This window comes from Rhinolophus hipposideros (genome assembly GCF_964194185.1).
Source record: "Rhinolophus hipposideros genome assembly, chromosome: 3".
Taxonomy (NCBI): Eukaryota; Metazoa; Chordata; class Mammalia; order Chiroptera; family Rhinolophidae; genus Rhinolophus; species Rhinolophus hipposideros.
In genome coordinates, this window is record NC_138049.1 from 61,977,653 (window position 1) to 62,001,338 (window position 23,686).

Genomic DNA, 23,686 nt, shown 5'->3' on the forward strand with positions numbered 1-23,686 from the left:
CATCCTCTTCTCCCTCTCCACCCCAGTCTCCAAGCCCCAGAAGCTCCACCTAAGGAGAGGAGTTTATCCAGAGGACACCTCTCCACCTCCCCATGCGGAGGCGCGCAGTGGGTCTCGCAGTTCTCACCCGGTGGGTGCTCGGCAGTCCAGCGCCGTTGGCGAGGGCGGAGGGCGGCGCTCACGGACTACCCCAGCTGCCCGCAAGAGGGGACTCTAGTGAGCATCTCGGCGACCTCGGTCTGGCCGAGGATTTGCAGGAACTCGGACTGTGGGAGGAAGCGGGCAGGGCCGGGTGTATGTGTGTGAAGGGGACGCGTCCCCCAGGCTTCCCGGGTCGTGGGTACGCGGGGTATCCTCAGCTCCCTCTCACGTGTAGGCGATTTTGACAACTTGGGGAAAGTTCCGGCCCAGCCGCTGTCAGACTGGGTTTGTCGGTGGCCGGAGAAAGCGCGCCTTTGCAGCTCGCGGTCAGCGAGATCCGTGGCCCCTGAGAAACAAGAAAGACTAGGGTTCCACAGACTCCCGGACCGCTGGCAGATAGCGAGCCACGGCGTTCCTGGGTTTTCACTTTCGCTGTCTAGTGCTGCAGTCTCTCACTCTGTAAATTTCATCTGTTGAGTGTATTTTACTAAAAAGGGTAATTACTTTAGATAAAAATCCTTTCCTGCCTGGTGGGAACCTTGGCGGAGATGATGCCAAATGAGATATTTTGCTTTTGTCTATTTAGAGTAAAATTAGAGATGTTAAAACTCTGATAACGGTTTTCTCAGATCATTACAATGTAACGTGTAGGAAAGGCATGTGGAGCCGCGAAGGCTCTGGCTGACATGGAAGAAGCTGAGCATGAAAGGCTGGCTGCCACTTCTGGTGGAGAGGGCTATTTTGGTAAGGCAGAAAAAGTCTTGCTTAAAATGTAAGATTGCCCCACCCTGGTTCTCCGACAGCTCTCGAGTAAACGGCATTTTTCATTCTTGCAGGTAATAATAAACGTGAGTCAAAATGACATCTTGTTAGAATTAGTCTTTAGTCTGTAAGAGAGATTGCTAAATTACAGTGTTGCATTCAAACGGCTCCAGTGAAAGATCTGTCATCATTTCTATTATAAATTCCGTTTTTTTTTCAGGAGTTTATAATTTCACCACAAAACTTTGAGTGGCTGAAATGTTTTTCTACTGTTCTGGTTTTAAGAATGCATTGATTGCCCACTTCCATCCTATTTGCTAGTCTGGAAAATTAAAAAGCATTGAAATGGGGGGGAGGGCGGTCCCAAAAATGGAATTCACAATCGTGGAATAAAGTGTTTTTGTTAGAACATTATTTGTGCAGAGCAGTATTTTCATTTTGGATTTTGGAAGGCTTCAGGTTTGCCATTTGGTAATCATGAATGTGTTGAATTAATTCTTCTGGTATCTTTGGATTCTGCAGGTGGATGGAAATGTCAGTTTGTATTGTATATGCCAGGATTATGTCTAGAAACATTCCCCTCATATATGTGTATATCTGAATTCATCGCTAAATTATGAACACCCCTGTTAGTTACTTTTCAGTTCTTTATATGTTGTTGCATTTGAGGATCTGCCATAAAGAAGGAGTAAGGCAGAAAGAGAGGGAGGGAATCAGGACTCCCCCACCCAATTCACTTTTCAGTATTACTAGTGCCTAAGAGGAAGCCATTTATTCTTTCTATTGAATTATGCCTTTGACCCAGTGTCTTCAGGCAAGTTCCTTCCAGTGGCTCATCTCTGGCTGCTGTGTGAGGGGTTTAATTATTTGCAAACTGCCTTGAAATCCCTGGATGAAAGGCACTGCATAAGTGCAGAGTATTGCTATTCAGATATGGAATTTAATGATCCATTACAGTTCATCAGGAAAATGCACTTTGCAGTGATGGTAGGAAACGTTTCCACCTGATAGAGGGTAATAATAACTGCTTAAAAGTAGGTTCAGATTACAGATGAGACAATTAACTTTGGCCATGTGCTCTTCAATTTGTTGCAATTCATTTTGTGATCAAAATGAGTCGCAGAGAGCCAGATGGTCAGGTTCATGTTCAAATCTCTCCTAGGCCACCCCTTCACTTCTGGGACCACTGTCTGCACAGCCAACAGGACTTACTCATTAGCGCTGTGAGCTGTTCCTCAGAATTTGTGATCGAGGCTCCCGTGATGCCAACAAAAGGGCTCAGGCCAATCTATTGTTGGGAGCAGTTTAATTTTACTTGGATTAACGAGTGCTTAGTGTCCCTGGTATGGATCCAGCCTTCACAAGGGAAGAGAGAGATCCCAGTGGCTCTCTAGCTTAGCTGTGCCCGTCTCCACTGCCCTACTTTTTGTACCTCAGATTTCAGGGGCTTTGGTACCTGGCTTGTTCTAAATGCTGGTTTGACGCTGAATGAATGACAGAATATTCAGATAAATAAATACCCTTCCTGTTTGGCTGAGGGGGTGGGGAACAGGACCAGCTTCACGGGCACGTGACCTGCACCATCGCACAGGGCCCCCCTCTCCCTCTCTGCTCAGAAGGACCTCACACTTGGTTTAATCTTCTGCTGTTGTCTCCTTGAAATCTTAATCATTCTTGAACACAGGGCTCTTCATTGTCATGTGTCACTGGTCCTGGTGAGGGAAGAGGGCATAGGCTGGAGTGGCAGGTAACTACTACTTTGTCTCAGCTTCTTTTTGTCAACTGTTGCCAGGTGCAAATGGGTGGGAATATTGGCTTTGTGTTGCCACGTCATCTGATTTTTCCAAGGATTTTTATGTGGAACCCCCTAATTTTTAAATATTAGCTCAAAAAAGAAAATTCTTTTAATGTTGGATGAGAACATGTGTAAGAGCCAGGGCTGGCCTGCAGGTTTCCACCACGAAACAGGCTAATACATCTTGTTGCTTAATATTCCCATATTTGTTTATTTTTTTTCTAAAAGCCTGGCACATTGCAGACAATTTATGAGTCTCCACCAAATGAATGGTTACAGGTATCAGGGAAATTGAAAGACGCAAGAAAAACAAAACTCAAAATTAACATTGAGTCCCACTCAGGGATTGATAGCTTTCGTTTTAGTAGAGAATACAACATGAAAGGCCAAATAATTAATACCATCGGCGCCACGTAATCCTCTGCAGGTAAATCATTCATTGCTTTTGAACCACCTGCCCTCTATTTAGTTCTTATTGACCAGATGGAGTAACTGGGCTGTTTTAATGCCTGAGGACCTCCATGAAAATTTGATATTTGAGAACACCCACTAAAATAATAGCTGTGATTTATTGAGTGCTCACCATATGCCAGAAATTGTGCCAATTACTTTACCTGGACTTATCTCATTGACTCCTCAAAGCAACCCTGTGAAATAGGCATTGTGCCCATTCGACGGAAGAGGAAGAGTCTCATTTTATGTTGGAAAGAATTTCATCTGAATGCAGTGTGTGTTTTCTTGAGTGTCTAAAGATTATTTTGCCGTCCTATATACATAATTCAGCCCTAAGGCAGAGCCTGGCCATGGGGTAGGGAACATAGCATATGAAGAACATGGTCTCTATCCTCACGTACAAGGATCAGAGAACAATACAAGGTGTGACAGACTTGTCAGAATCTACAATTCAGACACCAAGCGTGTCTTCTGCCTCCCTGTTCCTCTCCTTTCCCTATCTGGAGGTTGAAGACGCTCCAGTGACATATGACCCTATCCACAGTCAGCAGCTGTTCAGAAGTCAGGCCTGGCTGCAAACATTGGCGTTTCTCTGGAAAAGAAGATACACTTTTTGGCACACCTGGAGCTATGTTAGAGCAAGCAGCACCAAGGGCTTGGGAATGCTGGAAAATCACTCCTGTATTATCAATGACAGTATATGACCTATTCCTACCCCACCTTTACATTTTACGTAAAAATTTACAAACTGTTCAAGTTCAAACTGAAACCTGCTATAAACTAAACATTTTGTAAACTCGGTAAGATTACCCAGAATAGTACTTTTCTTTTTTGGCCTGGGACATGTAATAGAAAAGTAGTTCATTCTTTGTCAGTCCGAGGTTTTTCCTTTTACTCCTCCCTCCCTTTTCTTTTTTGTTAATTTCAAATGTCAGGCTACCTAAAACTGAAACTTAATCTTAACCATCAGCATGCTACTCAGCTTCCTAAAGCTGGAAGCAGCCTCAGAATCACCACTATGTCCTTTTCAAGGACCGTTTCTCTTCTAAAGAATATTGAAATTAAACCTTGTCCTACTAGTGGCATGACTTCAAAAATCAGGCAGGAATTTTGCCTTTGTTTTTCCTTGAGCTATTTTTTCCGACATAATAAATCTCCCCAATCTGAAAGCATTTCACGGACTCGTTCATTCTAGTCATTGGAATTACAGCCAAAATGTCTCTCACTCTTCCCCAGTGACTTCATAATCACCATTTCTCCAGCCGATTCCCTGGTTAACTTCTCTTTTGTTCCTTAGCCTGATAATAAATCGTCCTTGGGTTCTGAGATGTGTCCTTTTTCTCCCTGACCTTTTTGTTCCTCTCCCGAATGCTGTAGGACACATGCTGATGCCCCTGAGAGCTGGCAGTTGGTTGCTCGCTCCCTCCCACCCTTGTATCCATTTTCATTTTTTTTTCCCCAAGCGTTTAAATCCTCCCCTTTCCAGTCCTCCCATACTTATAATCGTCTTCATTTGTCCCTGAGCCTAGAGCTGGCATGTTGTCAAACTCCAGGTGAGTTTCAGGAAGAAAGCTTTTTTGAGTTTCCCAGTCCTCTATCAATTCTTGTTGCACCATCCTTCTCTCTCCCCCTCACTTTCGGCAGATGCTTCGGGAGTTTCCTCAGGACTCTGGGAGTCTAACCCACAGAAGTCTTAGACTTTCACTTTGAAGTTTAAGGTTGGGAGAGCCCAGCATGGTTATTCCCATGCTATAAGTAGTTGCACGCTCAAGCTGCTTTCCTTAATATCCCAGTATCCACAGGTTACTGGCAATTTTTATTTTCTTCCCATCCTGTATTATCCTAGGAAACCGATGCTCATGGATGCCATAAAATGAGCCAAGTGTTCAGAAATGCCATTCTTTACAGGCCGATGTCTCATGCACTTGCTAAACGAACGTATAATGAGTATCTTTTACGTGGCAAGCGTGTTAGGCAATCGTGGTACTGGTGGGGAGCAAACACAGTCCTGGCCCATGCCCTCATGAAGCATACCTGATGAGGTAGGACGACATTAATCAGATAGCAACAGATAAGCCATTGCATGTTCTATGAAGGAAAGGTTTCCATGTAGCAGAGTGTAACACGGGGAGGTGACCAGGTTAGGAAGTTGGAGCAGCCCTCCCTGAGGAATTGTGGCGTAAGCTGCCATCAGGGCCCATGTGAAGCTTTGGGCTTTCTCTTTCACCTTAGTCTCCTAATCTTACTAATTCGCTGCTATCTTTGGCCCTTTGGAGTATTGCACAAACCATGATATAACCTCTTGGGCCATTTTGGCAAATAATGGTTCCTGTATACAGAGTCCAGAATTGATTTATTTACCTGTGTCTTTAGAAACTGATAAAAACAAAATTGTTAATTGCCAAGAATACTGTTCATTGTCATACTTGGAAAAAAATGCAACTTTGCATTCTTATTTTGAACATATTTAGGGTCATTTTGAGAAAGTTTGAATGATTAGAAGCTACACAGGCATTCTCTCCCAGTTGGCTGGTATGTGTGGGACCCAGGCAAGGATCTTCAGTGACAATATGAGTTCGGCTTCTGTCTGAAGCCCTTGCGTACCCCAGAGAAGGAGGGTCTCCAGCCTCTGCCGACCAAAGGATTACCTAGGCTGTTCATCAGGAGTGTTGATAGTGTCTGAAACAAAATTGACTATGCTGTAACTAAAATGCCTCTATTTTCTTTTTCTTTGATGATAGCTAACGTGTGTTGGGAGGTTCCTATCTATTTTACTCATATTAATTTATTTAATCCTCATAACAACCCAGAGCTAGGTGTGAACATTAGAAGCTGAGACACAGATGCCACCTAGCTAATGAGCGGTAGAGCTGGAATTGGAAACTGACGTGAGAGCCTGTTTTCTCAACTACCATGCCACCCGCCCCCCTTTTTGTTTTTTGTTTTTTTTGCACTTAAGATATGAATGCTCTCCAGCGGTTCCCAGAAGTGGAAATATAGACCAATTCACTGATATATTGGATGGTTTGTTGATGTCTATCTGAAAGATAAAATTGAAAAATAATTTCTCAGTTAACCTGGGTGAACATAATCTCTTGTTTTTCACACGGCTCACTTTCTAATAATTGCATTCCTCAGGTCTAAGTGTCCATTTGGGGATCAGAAAGTGAAAATGATGATGTGTAAAGACAAAAGAAGAACTAGACACAGAACATGAGACCCATGGATCTGTCCCCAGGGTTTTCCTGTAACTCAGGCTCCTACTCTCTTGTGATGTGAAGAATTTGTTTTTAGCTTTTTGATTTTTTTTCTGATGAGGTAGGAAAAGGTGAAAGAAGCCATTCCTATAAATAGGTTGATTATTCTACTGAGGAGGAAGAATTTCATTCAGAACCAATTCTATTAGCGCTCCTAATTAGAAATATTAGCTACTACTAACAGATAAAAACAGGTAATCTTTGCTCTCTCATTCTAGTCAATTTCAGGAGGAGATTATCTTGCCAGATTAACATGTTGCAATTCTCGACTGGAGATCTGAATGGTTTTAGAGGACTCAGCTAGGCAGTTGGTTTGGCAGTGACCCCGATTACCTCAGGTTTGCAGGGTCAGTGTTTAGAATGCTGACTCAGCTCTGCCTTGGGTCAGACACCCAAGCTGTCTTCCTTAGTCAAGAGGCATTATTCTTGGGAACTGCTGGAGCATGAAGCGTATGTTTGTAGCTCAGTTTGGGAAAAGATCAAGTTGTGAGTGTACTGTGCTTAGTTTTCAGTATTTAGTTCACATTTTGGAGATGGCTAAATGAAGAGATGCTTAGTATGTTACTGTTGGAGGTTTTATGTGATTAAAAAAATCAAGCAGATGAGTGCATAAAGATTTCTATGCAAACAATGATGAGCTTAAATTAAAGCTGCTGATTTAGTATGAGAATTACTTGCATTGATTTGTAGAATATCTACATGGGTTCAAGATTCCATATTGTGCAAATGAATGAGCCCTGAAGAGTCACACTGTGAAAAAAAAATGAAATTAATTACAAAAGATACTATAACCCATTCAGCAAGAGGAAAATGTAGACATACGTAGAGCTAACTCTTACTGTTCATGTATCTTCTAGGGAATATCAGCGTGGGGGTGATGGTCTTCACTGCAGTTGTAAAGCAGCTCGGCAGGGTTTGCTCTCAGTTCACCAGTGTCCCCTGTCTTCTGTCCTTACTTCTTCACTCTGTGCTTTGGTGCCTTGTGGCCACCCAGTGCTCTTAACTAGTCCCCTCCTCCCTTTCAAAACCAATCTCAGGAAAGGAGTTTATGAAAAAAAAGTTTTACTAGGGTGTAAATCACTGGGCAGACCTAGTGCATTACTTCTGTCTGAAGCATCGGCATATCAACAGGGACAAAGCCAGAGAAATAAAAACCTAACAATGGGAACAGTAGAATTTCCCTCACCCGTAACCTGGTGATGGGAGGAAATTCCTGAGCGAAGAGAGGGTTGTTTATAAATCCAACCCTGGACAGAAAATATAGACACGCAGTTTAGAGAATATAAACCACTGTGATATTGAAAATCAGGGCAGATGATTTTTAATGTTATAATACATTTGTCAGTGAGCGTTCCTCTTGCCAGACACTGGATCTGATCACATAAACCTATGCAGCAAGATTGTGTTATTTGACATTTAAACAGAGCTTCGGGGGGAAGTCACTTGGTCTATAATTAGGAATTTTTGTCAGTCAGTAGCAGTGAACCTGAAATACTCTATTATCCTTAAATGTTGAATTTTAAAAGGAAAAAAAAAGCAGTGGCTCCCACTCACCTGCCTCTCCCCTCCCCCCAAAGTTTTATTGATAAAAAATGAGTCGATGAATTTATTTCAAAATTGGCATGCCCCAATGCTATGGCTGGTGGTGAAATATGGATGTTTGGAGAGGTTGACTGGTTAATGAAACCATGTTTATTTTGTAAAGAGCCTGTTAAAGACCCAGTTGTGAAGAATTTCAACTGCCTTCCATACTACCCCTCCCCCACCCCAAACTCGTCCAGTAACCATGCTATGTTGAGTTGATGGCGCCATCTAGTGTCAGTCTCTGGAACTGTCCTGATGGGCTCATTCTTTGCTACGGGGTCAGATCACTGAGCAGCTAGCTGCGTGAAGAGCCCTCTTTCTGTGGGAGTACATTGTCTACTGGGTGAATTCGCTCCAATTTCTACTTTTCCCCTATCTTTGTAGTTTAGTTATGTCTCCATGCCTTCCTTTCTGCCTGACTCCATTTCTTTCTGTTCCTCTCTTCAGTATCCCCTTTTTGTAGCTCTTCTTCCTTCCTTTATTCTCTTCCAATTTTTGATCAGTTTGGGGGGGGGGGGAGAAAAAATATCAGTACTCACAAAAGATAAATATAAAAAAAAAGATAAATATAAAGGTTTTCATAATGATACGTTATGCCAAAGTCAAAGAATGCCATGCATTCAAAAGCAAAATTAACCATTAAACCATATTAAAGAACCAGAGTGAAACTAAAGACAGAGTCCCCAAGTCTCACTTAGAAGACTGTCCCCTCATCTTTCTCTAATTAGATGTTTCCTCAAACAGTCAGCCATGAGTGTTTTCTTTAGTTTTTAATTGGTTTTGGAACTATTGTTACAGTATTTCTTTTCTTTTTAAATTGCAAATTGAACCTCTCAAAAAAATTTGTTTTCCAATTACTGTTGGTACTCAATACCGTATTAGTTTCAGATGGATAGCACAGTGGTTGGATGTTTATATAACCCACAAATCTCACTCATGTTTTAAATTTGAGACTCTCATGAAATATCCTAGAATGTCACGTCATTGGCATGGCATTTTTTCTATGGGAAAATGTGCCCTGAGTTCCAGATAATCAGTTTTCCTGTAGGTTTTTGGATCCCGTATCAAGTGGGAGAAGAGAGATGACAGACGCATAGCACATAGCCTGAGATGTGACTCCTCCATAACGTTTGTGGGGTCTGAATTAGTGTACAGGGTTAAGTCTCCCACATCAAACAATAAATTTTAAATTTCCACTTATGTTAAGCATCTTGAAGTTGTGGGTTTGAAAGTAAGTCCCCTCTGAAAAACAGGAACTGCGCTCGTCTGTTAGCAGTTCTTGTGGTCGATACGGCAACTATTTTGATTTTTCAGAAGGGAGGAAAAGCAGTTAAATCCAGTTAAAATTAAAACCAGTTAAAATTAACTAGCTCGTGAGATTTGAATGCAGCTGTTCCACACATCACAACACTGAAAGTGGGTTGTTTATTACCACTATTAATTACTACTAGTTGCTACTACTACTTTTTAAGCAGTGGCATAGATTATTGATATTTTTCGTTTAACCTTGAAAACTAGGAACTGCAAGGGTAGAGAGGTTCCTGTTTGCTAATTTGCATGTACCTTGTTTTTGTTTTTGCTGGGTAGGTGTGTGCACCTTCTGTATGCAAGAGTAATTGAGCCTGTCAGCAGTTTCCTTCCAGAAGCGCCTGCTGACTCATGCAACTGTTGCAGTACTCAGCTGGCCTCACTGTCAACTGCCCCCAGTACCAGCGCTGCCCTGGGAGAGCACAGCGCAGTTGAGCTACTGAGAGGCTATTTTCAGACCTGTAGTCACTGCTGAGCTGGGTTCCCTTCTCCTTCCAGCAGCCAAACACAGCCTTTGGTTTTATTGTAGTCAATTGGGCATATTTCTATTCTACCTTTGGAAAGACTGCATAAGAATCAGCAATTCTGAGACTCCTTCAGGAAAACAAATTTTTACTTCATTTTAAATTTCCGGGAGAGAGGAAAGGACATGATAATAAGGGAAAAGGATTATTGCTGTTATTTCCTCCTTAGCACCAGGAGGAACTCTCAGGAACCTTTAACTTAGTCGTTCTTTGTGTAACCGAAACCTGACCCACTTCTCCCTCTGTGAGTACCGTGTGCCTTGAGTAAGGAAGCAGGAGAGTGGGTGTTGAGTGGCCAGCCTGACAGTGTTCTGTGTGGCTCAAGTCCTTAAGTAATGATAGATTTTGTTGGTATCAATTGCATGTTAAAGTTAAAAAAAAAAAACACCTGACCTCAGGTCATTTTCAAGAGGCATATTTTTTTAGAGATGGTTTCCCTGTTTGTTTTTGGAGTTCACTTCTACTTATTTTCATTGTAAAATGTGAAATGCTATTTTTTTGAGGTTTATAAATAAACTTCCTTTTGTAGTTACAAGTTGATCAAATCATCCTAAACTATTATATCTTGAGAGTGAAATCAGCTGGGGAGAAGAAAGCTTTGCACCCCCTGAGGAGGTCTCCTCCTTTTTTTTTCTTTTTTTTTGTAGCTTCAATAAGCATTGTGAAGCAGCTTTGACCAGTAATAAAGAAAAAACCAAGCCACAGTGACTATGTGTAACATGATGTTGATGGAAGTTCTTGGTTTCCGCCGATACAAATGACTCATCAGTATCAATAGAATTGTGACTTCTAATAATAACACAGTGCAAGACCTTCAAAACATGTGGTTTTAGCCCTAGCTGTTAGTGAAAGGTTGGAAAATATTAGTTTAAGCTTTTTTTTTTTTTTCTGATCTCTTGATTTCACCCAAGTTTAAAGTTGTTTTTTGTAGGTGTGATGATCACACTATTGTTTTTTCATCTTACTGTTTTTAGTTTCATTATGACCAAGTAGCCAAACTCAGATCATTTCATAGCTTAGAAATCTGTGCAGTAAGCATCTCTTGCCAGGGCTGTGTTTTGAGGGAAATGTGGCTGAAAAGCAAATCCTCCCTGAATAGAGAAAGGAAAAAACTGGTGCAGACGACAGTCCACCAAGCTGCCTGCCTCCTACACAGTATCTACTGTGGAGAGCTGTGGTCTTGCTGATGAGCCCTATTACCATGTGAGTCATTGTCAGAGGATTCCAAAAGGAAGGTTAACAGAAAATTCGAGTCAGAGGAAAGGGCAGAGTGGAGAAGGAGCAGTTATCACAGGAAGGGGGTGCTGCCTCGTTTCCACTAAGGGGCTGCCATAAGACCCTCAGCATCGCAGGGAGTTTGGGTGTACGCTCATATTCTGTAGATTGTTGACTTCTGTCTATACACCGAGGGGGCCAAAGAAATGTTTACAAGTGGACACTTTGGTCAGCGTTGCTTAAGCAGTAGCTCACCGTAATCAGAAGTGTCTGGACACTGATGGGAACCACTTGGAGCACCTCTTGTAATTGCAGGAATCAAACGTGACTTGTATTCATCTTTTGTTATCGGTATATATTGAGTATGACAATTGTAATAGTTTTTTCCTTTCTTAAAATGTGTATACATTTTTTTCGCACCCTCTATATTGGAGCATTCTTGGTTTTTTTGTTTAGGTTTGGTTTGTTTTTCCTGCAGTTTGGCCAGACCATTCAAGATCACTATCTTAGCTCTGTACCACTGCAGTCTTACCCAAGAGCCTTTCCTTTTCACATTCTGTTATGAAAGCAACTGAATTTCTAGAACATGAGACCACCATTTACATTTATATGGTTTTTTTCTTTCTAAACACTTCACTCATGTTTTGTCATTTGTTTCCTAGCTAATAGAGCCAGAGGCCTTTGCGCCTTGCTTGCTACGTTAGCCTTGATCTTGGGAAATACATACTTTAAAAGGAAGCTGAAAATTATAATTATGAACATTGAGAAGGAATGTAGCTGCCAAGAAGGACTCCTTGTAGTTAAGTGGTCCTAAATTCATAACCAGTTTAGCAGCCGTTGCTGATGGAGACCTCTGATGGTCTCTGCATTTCAGGGAAAAGTCCTAGACTGAGCTACCAAGCCTTTTGCGCTGTATTCCTGCCATCTGCGCCCACCCTTATAAAAGGAGTTCCTGGAATCATTTTCAACCAATGGGCTGAGACCTGCCCTGTCCACATCCTCATTTGTATCTATACAGACCAATCAAAGTGGCTCCATAAAGACCAATCAGAATGCACAGTTCTGACCTCAATTTTCTCATCTGTACACTGGGGAAAAGAATAGTGTCTACCTGATAGAGTTGTCAGGAGGATTACGTGAGTTAATATTTGTGACATGCTTACAAGAATGACCATGTAACAAGTAGGTAATACCTTCTATGTAAGTGTTTGTTAAACAAATAAAAATGCATGTATCAATATGGATGACTCTTACAAACATAATATTGAATGAAATAAGCCAGATACAGAAGATATACACTGTGATTCCATTCATATAAAGTTCAAAAACATGTGAAACTAAATATATTGTTTAGGATGCATATATAGATAGTAAAACTATAAAGAAAATAAAGAAAATGATTGTCACAAAAAAATGAGTATAGCGGTTACCCCCAGAGGTGATGGACTGGGGATATGATGAGGAAGAGATTCATTAGGTGCTTTCCAAGGCTCAGACAATGTTTTATTTCCAACCTGAATAGTTGTCCCAGCAATGTTCTTTTTAAAAATTATTTTTAAAAGCTGTATGTGTTTTTTGCATATGTGTATATGTATGACATATTAGGTAATACATTTCTAAAAGGATTTTTGAGTTGTTACTTTCTGACAATATTTCTGATTTGATCTGTTATTTTAAAATTACCTCAGAGAATGCCAAGCCCAAAGCAGCAAGATGACATTTAACAGGAATAAATGTAAATTCCTACATTTGGATTAAAAAAAAAAAGTGGTTCAAGTGCAAAATTTGCACACCTGCGTAGTAGCAGTTCCTCCACAGGATTGTGAGCCGCCAGCGTGGTCTGGTTCTTTGGTTCTTACGGGAGGTAATGCCTCCTTAGAGCCCTGTTAGGAGAGCCGTACTGTTTAGATGGGGCAGTGCAATGGTCTTGCTCAACTATTCGAAAGCCTGATTGTCCTGTGCCTGGAATACTGTGTCCTGTCCCAAGGGACTCTTTTGAGGAAGGTGTTGGGAGTGACCTCTGTGATCAAGATGTTTAGGGATCTGGAAACTGACCAGTTCTAAGAGTAGCCAAGAAGGGGGGATGTTTAACATGGGAAAGAGAAGACATGGGGAGAGAAAAGGTGTAGTCCAACATTAGGACAGGAAGCAGACTTCCTTTGTTGCTCCATGAGTAGATTCCCAGAATTGTCTACTGGTGGACGCCAGTTTCAGCTCCTGGTCTACGCAGAGGCCGGGGGTCTTCTTAGGTTTGACTAGAGCCTTGTGACCTGGCGTGGTCCCTGGACCAGCAGCTTCAGTGTAACCTGGAGCTTGTTAGAATGAAGTCACAAGTTACATGTTATGTTGGTTACACCCCACACAACCTGCATTTTATTAGGATGCCCCCGAGACTCACGTACACATTAAAGTTTGAGAAGCACTGGGCTAAATATTGCTAAATTCTCTCTTCATAATTCTTAATATTCAATGATTTTATTTAGTAAATTACACTTAGGAAACTGAAAATTACCAGTTATATGTAACATTATCAGTTTAAAATGCTTTTCTATATTAATAATACTGTGTTGTATGTTTGAAAGTTGCCGAGAGAGTAGATCTTAAAAGTTCTCATCACAAGAAAAAATAAATTGGTAACTGTGTGTGGTGACAGATGTTGACTAGATTTATTGTGGTGATCATTTCACAACAAAAGAAATATCAAGTCACTGTGTTGTACACCTGAAACTAACAGAATCTTAAATGTCAATTATATCTCAATTTTAAGAATAAAATGCCTGAGTGTGTTATATGTACATGAACTCAAACAAGTATTTGTTTCTCAGTGAGTTTTAAGTGGTTTTGTCCATTTTACCTCTAAAGTAAAAGTTGGGTTGTTTATGTATTTGGGCAATTTATGGTGATTAAAATATAAGTGCTTTTTTTTTCCTTTTTAATATATAAGACTACACTTTAAAATTCTATTAATTTCTTTCTATATTCATTAAAATTTTCAGAGTAGATTGAAGTTCTGAATACCAAGTGAGAATGCTAAAAGATACAGTTAAATAACAAAAACATCTCATAATACATTGATTTTATATTTAGCCTATGTTTTTGCTTGTACATATTCCATATTTTGACCTTATGGGAACCTTTGAAGTCTGCGTATTTTATAGTGATTCTTGACAGTAGCCCTTGTCTTTTAGATTCTAGATCTGAGATCAGACAAACAAAATGCTTTTACCTTTTCCCCCTCAAAAGACCATGACTAACTTAAGCTCATCTCTTTTTTTCCTTAAATATTTTGCTGCTTCTCCTTTTAACGGATGAAGTTCAGGTGGAATCTATGATTCATTTCATCTTTCCCCCTTTATATTAGTCATTTATTCTTTTGATGTTAGCCAATAATACTTAACATGATAGTCATAAAATTCCAAAACAAAGAAGTTGTTAAATGACTTAAATCAGATATAAAAAAATGCTTCACTGTATGGCAAAAATGAATGGGGAAATCTCATGAATGAAAGATGTTCTTTAAGGCCATGTAACCATGAGTTATTTGGTTTAAGCACATATTTCTAGATTTATTTTCTTTTGGCATATAGGAAAAATAAACTATATTTTGACAGCTGGCTTAGATAATTAGTGTATGTATGTCATCTAGATGAGAATATGTATGACAAATGGCTTTATAAAATGGTAAAGTATTAGAGACATTTTAATAACTTTCGGTCATTGTAATTATGTTTTAATTTTAGTTTAGCAGGGTTTTCCCTCCATTTATAGGACTGACTTAAAAACAACAACAACTTAATTCTGTCTCAGTGAGATTCTTCAAATTTTGTTTCTTCATCCATAAATGATTGTGAACAAGTGTCACCATGCTCCATCGTAGTAGTAACTGGCTGTAAGGTGGAAGGCTAGACTTTTTTCTGCCAGCTTGCTGGTTTAATTTGTTCATCCCTTCCTTGCTTAGTTTGTTCACTTCTTCCTTCACCATGAATATATATATATATCGGGCACTTTTCTCTGTGCAAAGCTCTGGGCTGAGTGTTCTAGGAAGGACATAAAATAAATAAGACAGTCCCCAATGTCACCCAAATTTTATAATTCATAAATTTATTTTTTATAATCATAGTACCTTACCAAATTTTAGATTATTAGATCACCATTTTAAATAATGAGTCGATATAAGATTGATGTTGAACGTAATAGCTGCCCAAAAACACAATTGCTTGAAGTATATTCTTCAATTTTTAAGAGCAAGGTTTAGAAAGATTATGACATATCCCTATGAAGCTTAGGGCTTGTATTCAGAATGGTTTGAAATCAAACGTTCCACGTTACACCTCGAGCCTGTGCTCTCCAGTGTGGTAACCATAGCTACATGTGATGTGACTTTTGAGACTTGAAAGGTGGCCAGTCCATATTAAGATGTGCGATGAGTGTAAAATATAGACTGATTTCAAATATTTAGTATACAAAGAAGGACAAAATGTTTCTTTAATAATCTTTTATGTTGGTTACATGTTGAAATGATAAACTTTGCATATATAAGGTTAGGTGAAAATACTAATTTTGCCTGTTTCTTTTTACATTTTTTAAAAATGTGGCTAAGAAAATTTTAAATTACGTAGCTGACTCATATTGTATTTCTGGCCCAATGCTGGTCTAGACTCTTAAAGTGTGGAGTGATTGAGAGCTCTCAGAGAAAAGAAGATCAGAGCTTAACAGAGTGTTACAGAGATGAGATGACACCAGCAGAATCCACTTACTCGAAGAAGAAATCCGAGCCTGCACCTTTTCCCTACTTGCAGAGATGCCAGCTATCCTGAACCCGTAAAAAGAGCATATTTCAGGCAACAGTGATAAGCATTTGTATATCTTTTGCTAAAAATGCGTTGTTATGGCTTTTGAACTTGGCCGTTTGCTTCAATTTATAAAAGTAGAAGCCACGATTGCACAATTAATAGTAAATTCTTGAATGTGAGTCCAGCTCTTTATACTATGCTGAGTCACTCTAATTTTCACATCCGTAAATCTATTTCTTGAGAGAAGAAGCTCATTTTATGTCATTTAACTTTTACGTTTCATTATATTACACATTGAGAAAAGCACATACGTCACATACATTCATCATACTGATGAATTTTCACCAAGTGAACACCGATAGAAACCAGCTTCCAGGTTAAGAGACAGAACATTCCCAGTACTACCCCAGAATTCTCTTATGCTCCCTTTTAATAAGTACCCTATCATGGTAACCACTATTCTGACTTTTAAAGGCATAGATTTGCTTTGCCTGTTTTTGCATTTTATATAAATGCAATTCTACAGCATGTACTATTTTGTGTCTGGATTCTTTCATTCAATAATATGTTTGTGAAATCCATTCATGTTGCATATAATGGTCGACTTTTGATTCTCAGTGCTAAATTGTATTCCATTGTGTTAATATACCACTATTCATCCATTTGTGTAGTTTTCGGGGTGTTTTTTTTTCTTTCGGCCATTATGCATAGCTCTGCTGTTGAACAGTCTAAAATATATGTTTGGGTGAACACACATATGTATTTCTGTTGGGCATGTATGTAGGAGTAGAATTACAAAAGCAGCTTAATTATTAAATTGTCTTGTAGATGAGGCTGAAATTTAGCTTTGTGACACTCTTGAAGAAAAGAAGTAAAAACTTCAAACTTTTGATACCTCCAATACTGTATCAAAATAAATATTAAGGTAGTCATTAAAAAAGGATACAAGGAGAAGGAATTTTACTGCCTTAACACATTTTCAGAAGGAGAATGAAGACCAAATAGTAAACTCCTTCGTCTAGACAGAGTTTGAAAGGGTTAAGATAATTGAAATACAGGCATACTTTGGTGATATTGAAGATTTGGTTCCAGACCACTGCAATAAAGCAAGTATTTGTAATCTTTTCTGCTGGTGGAAGGTCTTGCCTTCAATTTGTAAACAAAAATAAACAAATAAACAAAACCCTAAGCATCTGTGAGTAATAAAACGAGAGTACAATTAAACAAGGTATGTCTGTACTGAATTTGTATCACTCAGATTTCTCTTACGGTTATACTTTTTTTCTCTAAGAGAAATGCTGACCAATGATAAAAGAAAATTAAGATGAGATTGCTACCAAGACACTAGGGTACCAAAGACACATTGCTACCAAGATACTAGGGTAAAATAAGAGATGAGTAACTGGGGTTGTATTTATTGGGCGACGAGGAAATGAAGGTGAGGGTAAATGGTTGGAAATTACATCCCAAAATCTATGATGAAAGCTACAGTTCTCAAAATTTTATGGAACGAAATTTCCTCCATCCCTTTCTCTTTTGTTTAGGGTAATCTGCTGGCAATCAAATGTGCATTCTTGCAAAGAAGGCAATTATATATTCCCTAACCAGTTTTTAGAAGAAAATGTTCAGGCAGATGTTTATCCAGTGGCATCCTGTGAAAAGAAAGTGTAATTCTAGGATTTGCCAACACAGAAGACTTCAGCATCTACCTTTTCAGCTTATTAACATTAATGACGATCATTCAGAGATGTGTATTTTATGTATAGAGTTATAAGAGTTGTTGAACACATACGTAGAGCAGAGGAAGAAATCGTCCAATTGTCCGTGCTCTGACTCAGGATGGCCCTAAGTAAGTTACAGGGCAAATGGAAACAAGTAGATAAATATTCTGATAGTTTCTTTGGCCTCTGTGGACAGAGAACACTGTTGCTATTATTAGTGGTGAATTAAAATTATTTTAGAGTGGAGAATATGACATTAGGCTGTTACTTAGTGTATAGCTGCTACAGACTAAAAGTTTTGTACCTGTGTTGTGGTGGTGAACATCCCTCGCATTTATAGAAACCCCTTCTTGTTCTTGTGATCTCAGTGAACTGGGATTACTGCATCCTCCAAAGACTGGGTGTATTTTGGATTATGGGTATATGTTTAAAGGTTTCATTTTCTTTAATGCCTATTGATGATTTCTTTAGGATTATAAATTGTGGGTCAAAATCTGAGCTTATTCCATTTTTCGCTTTCTAAATTATATATAAAATGAGAGCATGGTGGGGGAATCAAATTATTCTTAAGTTATATTTGAAGAGCAGGTGTGTTCTCTCATGATTTGCAGTGCAGGTGCATTTTAATTTAACTGCTTAAAATGACGATTGAAATATTATTCAAATGGAACAAAGCAAAGTTTTAAAAATTACTTGGAAACAGTTGCTCTTATTTTCTTTCCTGTTTTTTCCTCCACTTAAGTAATGTGAATTTCAGAAGCAGCCGCCTCAAAGAACAGTGCTCCAGATCCAGACATATGAATTACATTCACTCAATCAGATCTGGCCTTGTCATTGGCAGGACAATGTGGGATTGTGGAGCCATGGGTCTTTGCTTTGTCTAGCCTGATTCTAAGGCGGGAACAGTCTTCCCTACTTTTGGGCCCAGTGACATATTTCCATTTGTCATTGAACACCAGGGGGAGGAGGACGACAGCGTCCAAAGTACCCCCACCATGTCCCCTGCATCTACCAGAGGATTTGCTGCTTCGGTCTTTTAAGTGCCCAAAATATTTCATATTAAGGTCTTGCACTTTTGTAGCTAGTTATCAGGGCTGTGTGGGTGTGTTTAAAGGGGTCTCCCCTTAGCTTAGCATCTGGTCTTGGTGACAGAATCTAAATAACACAGGTTACTCATCATGAGTTGAAGATTTTTCCCCTTTTCACAGTGATGCTTCTGATATAGTTTTATACGTTGGCTGATTGTGTGTGCGTACTTTGTGGCTCAAAGATGCAGCTGGAAAGTGTGTGGAGGTTGCTTCCTCTGAGGCTGCTACAGGTGGTCAGGTGGGGGCGGCTATGATAAAGGTACAGCACCCACTTCCGGCAGCTCGTCTTGTGAGTGCTGTAACCCACAGCCTGAACCCGAGTCGCACTTAAACCCGATTCTGTCCTGGGCTCTTTATCTTTCGCTGCTTCTGATTTGCCTGTGGAAGGTTTATGACTAAGGTTGTGGTTAAAAATTCCCTTTTTAGGTATGAAAAATCTTTCAAATCACTTTGTGTTGCAGTTTCTTTCTCTTCTTTTGCCATGGAATTTCTGGATTTTGTCAAAATGAGTTCTAAGGGGAAAAAATCTTAATATCATATAAGAGTTAGATAAAGGTTAGGTGGATACTATAGCTCCTCATTAGAGCAAAAGTAAAATCAGTTTTATGTTCTTGGCAGATTGAGTATGCTAAAATGTATTTTATGATGGAAGCACTGCCAGCTATTTAGAACTGATATAGAAAAGCTCATTTCAAAATACTGTCACACAATCATTAGATTTGGAAGGAGTTCATTTACTTGGCCTGCCATTCACCTATATGTCTTTTTAATTTCTACACAGTACTGTCGTGAGAGCTGGGAGAAACGTGAGTTGCCCTTGGCGGGTTTATAGTCCCACTGGAAGGGAACCAACATTTATTAATACGCCTGATGAAGTGATAGGAGCTTTACAGGATCTTATTCAGTCTTTGAGAAAACCTTACAAATGAGGTAATATTATAACTTTTTTAGAGGAAGAAGCTGAGGTCGAGAGACATGAAACACTCACTTGGAGAACCCATAGTAAAGAGTCAGACCTCTGGCCCTCACACCAATGCTCTCTCCAGTGCGTAGGCTACCTCTCACACTTGATGATTTAAAGAATAACTTGATATAGGGACATCCAGTAAGTATTATAGAAGTTCAAAGGCAGGAGCGGTGGGGTACATCTGGAGTAATCAGAGAAGACCCATGGGCTGGGTGGGAAAAGATCAAAATGACACGTGTGAGGATTGAAAGATCAAAATGGCAGCAGCAAGTTGGCCAATTTGGAAAGAGACCTGACGGACCCTTGACATGGGTAGAATTTGCATAGAGCATCCAGGGGGGGAAAGGATCTCCTGCACAGTGTAAGCTAAATGAAGGCAGACATAATAACAAAGGGAGACTAGGCACACGTATTTAGGAGACACTGTGTAGGCCAGTCTAGCTGGGAGCCATCAAAATTTAACACTAAACCAGAGCTCACGGTGTTAGGTATTATTCCAAGTTCACTGCATCTCTGAACTACCTTTCTTCACAGCAATCCTCAGAGGGAGATATTATTATCAACTATTTTAGGGGTGAGGAGACTGAGGCACACAGCCGTTAAGTGGTAGCACTGGGATTCGAAGCTCAGCCATCAGGCTCCAGAGTCTGAGCCTTTGATGACTGTGCTCTACTTGTCACTCATTCCTAGGAGATGCAGGTGGTGGTGAGGGTGCTGGAATTGCTGGGGACAATGACGGAAAGATCAAAATAGTGGGGGTGTAATTGAAAAATCAAAATGGCAGCAATGAGTTGGCCAGTTTGGAAAGCGGAAAAAAGAGAGGCAGTTACTTTAAGCTAAACAGGGTCTGGTCAAGGCAAGTGGGTAGCAGGAGATAGAGGTGAATTTTTAAAACATCACCGAGCCTTGAGTGATTGGAATTGAAGATGATGAAGAAAGCTCTAACATTTGGAGGCTGGGTGGCTGAGAAGACACTTCTGCTACTGAAGAAGTCAATGGGGTCAAGGAAGAAGCTCTTTTGTACAGGGTGATATCATAAGGGCAAGCAATGAAGGCTTTTGAATGGGTTAAATATGCAATGGAGGCATCACATTCTAGAAAAACAGTTCACTGGAGAGTTGGAAATGAGGGGAGGGAGTTCCAAGGAGGGGACAGGGATGATTTGGAGTTATATGCAAGGAGAGAGTCGATAGCCTGTCAATGGATGATTTCTGAGAGGTGGTGAGGTAGAGAGAGAAGGAGAGAGACAGAGAGAGAGAGAGAGACTCATGCCTTAGGAAGTGTCCTTGGTCAACAGAGGGAGGAGAAAGAGGAGCAAGGAACCATGAAGGAAATTGGAGAAGCAGCTCCTCACTGGAGGAGAGAGGAGAATTAAAAGAAAAAATAAAAAGGTCCTGAGCAGGGTCAAATGCAGCAAAGAAGTCAACGGGAACAAAGGGTAGAAAGGGCATATGATCTGACAACGGGGAAGCCATTGTACGCTGCACAGTAGGCTTAGTGGAGTGGGAAGGTAAAGTCCAATGGGACTAAGGATTTTGATGTTGCTGAGTTCTTCAGCAGACCTTTCCTAAGTGCTGGATTTACAGGTGGTTCAGTGCCGAGCAGAGCAGGAGCTTAGTAAATACCACTTGGTGGCCTGATACTGCGTTTAGTTATAGTGAGCTGCCTGACCTAACATACTTTGTCTTGCACTGCGATTTTTCCATTTCTCCCATTTTCTGACTGTGGAGGTGTTTAATGGATCACCACCTACTGAAGACATCGTTTGGGGACCCAGTTGATAACCCCTTAAGCAGAGGTGAGGCAGAAAACCATCAGCTTTGAACCATGCTTTAGAAGTTCATACAGCTGCCCAATCCCCAAGGGCCCTGGGCTCATTTGTTTCTAAACCATTTTTTGAATACGAGTACACTGGTTGTTGTTACAAGGAAGCCAAAGAGTGGTATAGCACTGCCAAACACAGGTCTCCTTTTCCTTTTAGGGCTCTGTTGTCATGTAAAGTCCAACTGATATGAAAATAACAAAAAATGTTTCTCCTAACTTCTCAGAAATCCTCACAATACCAAAATGTATCACAGATGTTCCAATGCCTGCTTACCCTTTGGTGAGTATCCAGGATTTCCTAATTTTAGCACCATAGCTGTGAATTGTAAAGCATTGCATGCACCACAGTGGCACTCGTGGTTATTTTTATATAAACTGCCAGATTTGGAAATGCACATCACTTTAGCGTTAGTTTAAAAATTTTAGGAAAGAAGAAATTTACATTTACAAATGATCACTTTTTTTTTTTAATTTTAGATTTTGGCTAGAAGCCTATTTGGTTCTTTATTGTTTCAGCCAGTTTTTCTTGGTAACTATAACTTGATGCATTCTGATTTAGAAAATATGTTTCCATGTAGGAACTCAGAAGACTTAGGAGATTGTAAGCTCTTTCTCGCCTCCTGCCCCTCTCCCAGCATAGAGTATTGGTAAGTGAAACTTAAAATAGATTCCACTCAGTAAAGTCAGACCCCCACCTCCCATCCCATCAGTCCCCTTGCCTGTCTTTCTTACTGCCTATCTTCTATCATCATTACCATCTTGACTCAGAAGTAGGAGAGGGGAGAATGAAAGTCAAGTTAACTTTGTTTCTTATGTACAGTTTTGGCAAACATTGAAGTGTCTTTGGTTGAATTCTTGGTAGTTGGTTTTGGAGTTGTCTGGGATTTCATTTATTCATGTATTTCTCCCCACTTCTCAGATTATTTCTGTAAATGTAGAGTTCATTGTTACAAACAAAAGAACCAGCTTAATCATTTATTTAGAGTAGTTAGAAATCTTTTCTGATTGCCAGAAAGTTTTCTTCTAATCTATTTGTTACCTTTTATAAGAATTTGATTATATTAACATAGTCCAAATATGTTTAATAAAATTCAATCTTTCATTATTAAAGTTCCTAAATATCTTATATTGCTATATTTTATCATTATGAACATGGACTCTCATTGTTTAAAATTGTGCTTCTCGGCTATGTTAGTCTAGGACTGATAATTTTATAAAATACAATAAAAATTAATTACTAGAAAAATGAAATTAAAGACATAAAAACATAAGCCTGATTAAAAATTTTAAATTATTATATTCAATAAACATAAAATTACTCTGGCAAACTGCTATAAATATCTCTAAAGATCTACTCCCAGTTTCTGGACTGAGTTTGGGGCTGGCCTGCAGTCCCACTTTGAGTCACACTGTCTGGATAGAATAGAGACAGTTTAGGAGACAGAAGATGAATCACAACTAACTTCAGGACATACCCTTTAAAGGGGTTTTGGGGGGACCTGTCACCTTTATATTTCATGTTTATCGCTCATGTAAGTCAAATGCAGAAAAAAACGTGTTTCTTTAAACTTTTTCTACTTAAAAGAAATCATAGAACAATACATGATTGTTGTAATGCTTCAAACAATAGAAAGAGGAATATAGAAAATATTCAGTGTATTTCTCCCCACTTCTCAGGTTCTTTTCCTTGCTCCATATATAATATATACAAAAACATACATATATACAGTAATTATTTTCTCCTATAAAAAATGGAATCATAAACAACACCCTGCAACTTAATTTTACTTAACATATTTTGTCACAATATTTTTCTTATCAACAAATATAAATCAAATGCTTTTTAAAATATAAATCTAATACCTCAGATGGTTACAGTTGATGGGCATTCAGGAGTGTTCTGTTCTTTTAGTATTCCCAACAACACTGCAGTTAAAATTCATATGCATATGTTCTTATGTATCTTATGTATTCTTATGTATCTGCTTTGATATTTGAAAGATAGATTCCTAAAAGCTGAGACAACGATAATGCCTGATGACATTTCAAAAAAGTTGCATCAATCTAGAGTCTCGTCAGCAAAATATGAAGTACCTGGCTGCCTCACCGCGGCTATGTGTTAGGAATGTTTAAAAATTTTCTCATTCCGCTGGATGAAAAGTGATCCCTACTTGTTTTAGTTCAAATATCCCTGGTTATGAGCAAAATTGTGCCTCTTTTCATGTATTTAAAGGCCTGTTGGATCTTTCTATTT

At 39.5% G+C, this 23,686-nt stretch overlaps 1 protein-coding gene across 1 annotated transcript in view; it reads left to right on the top strand.

The window, feature by feature from the left end:
* BACH2 (BTB domain and CNC homolog 2) overlaps positions 1–23,686 on the top strand; it is a 327,340-nt gene that overhangs the window by 1,214 nt on the left and 302,440 nt on the right. The gene's annotated exons all lie outside the window — the stretch shown is intronic.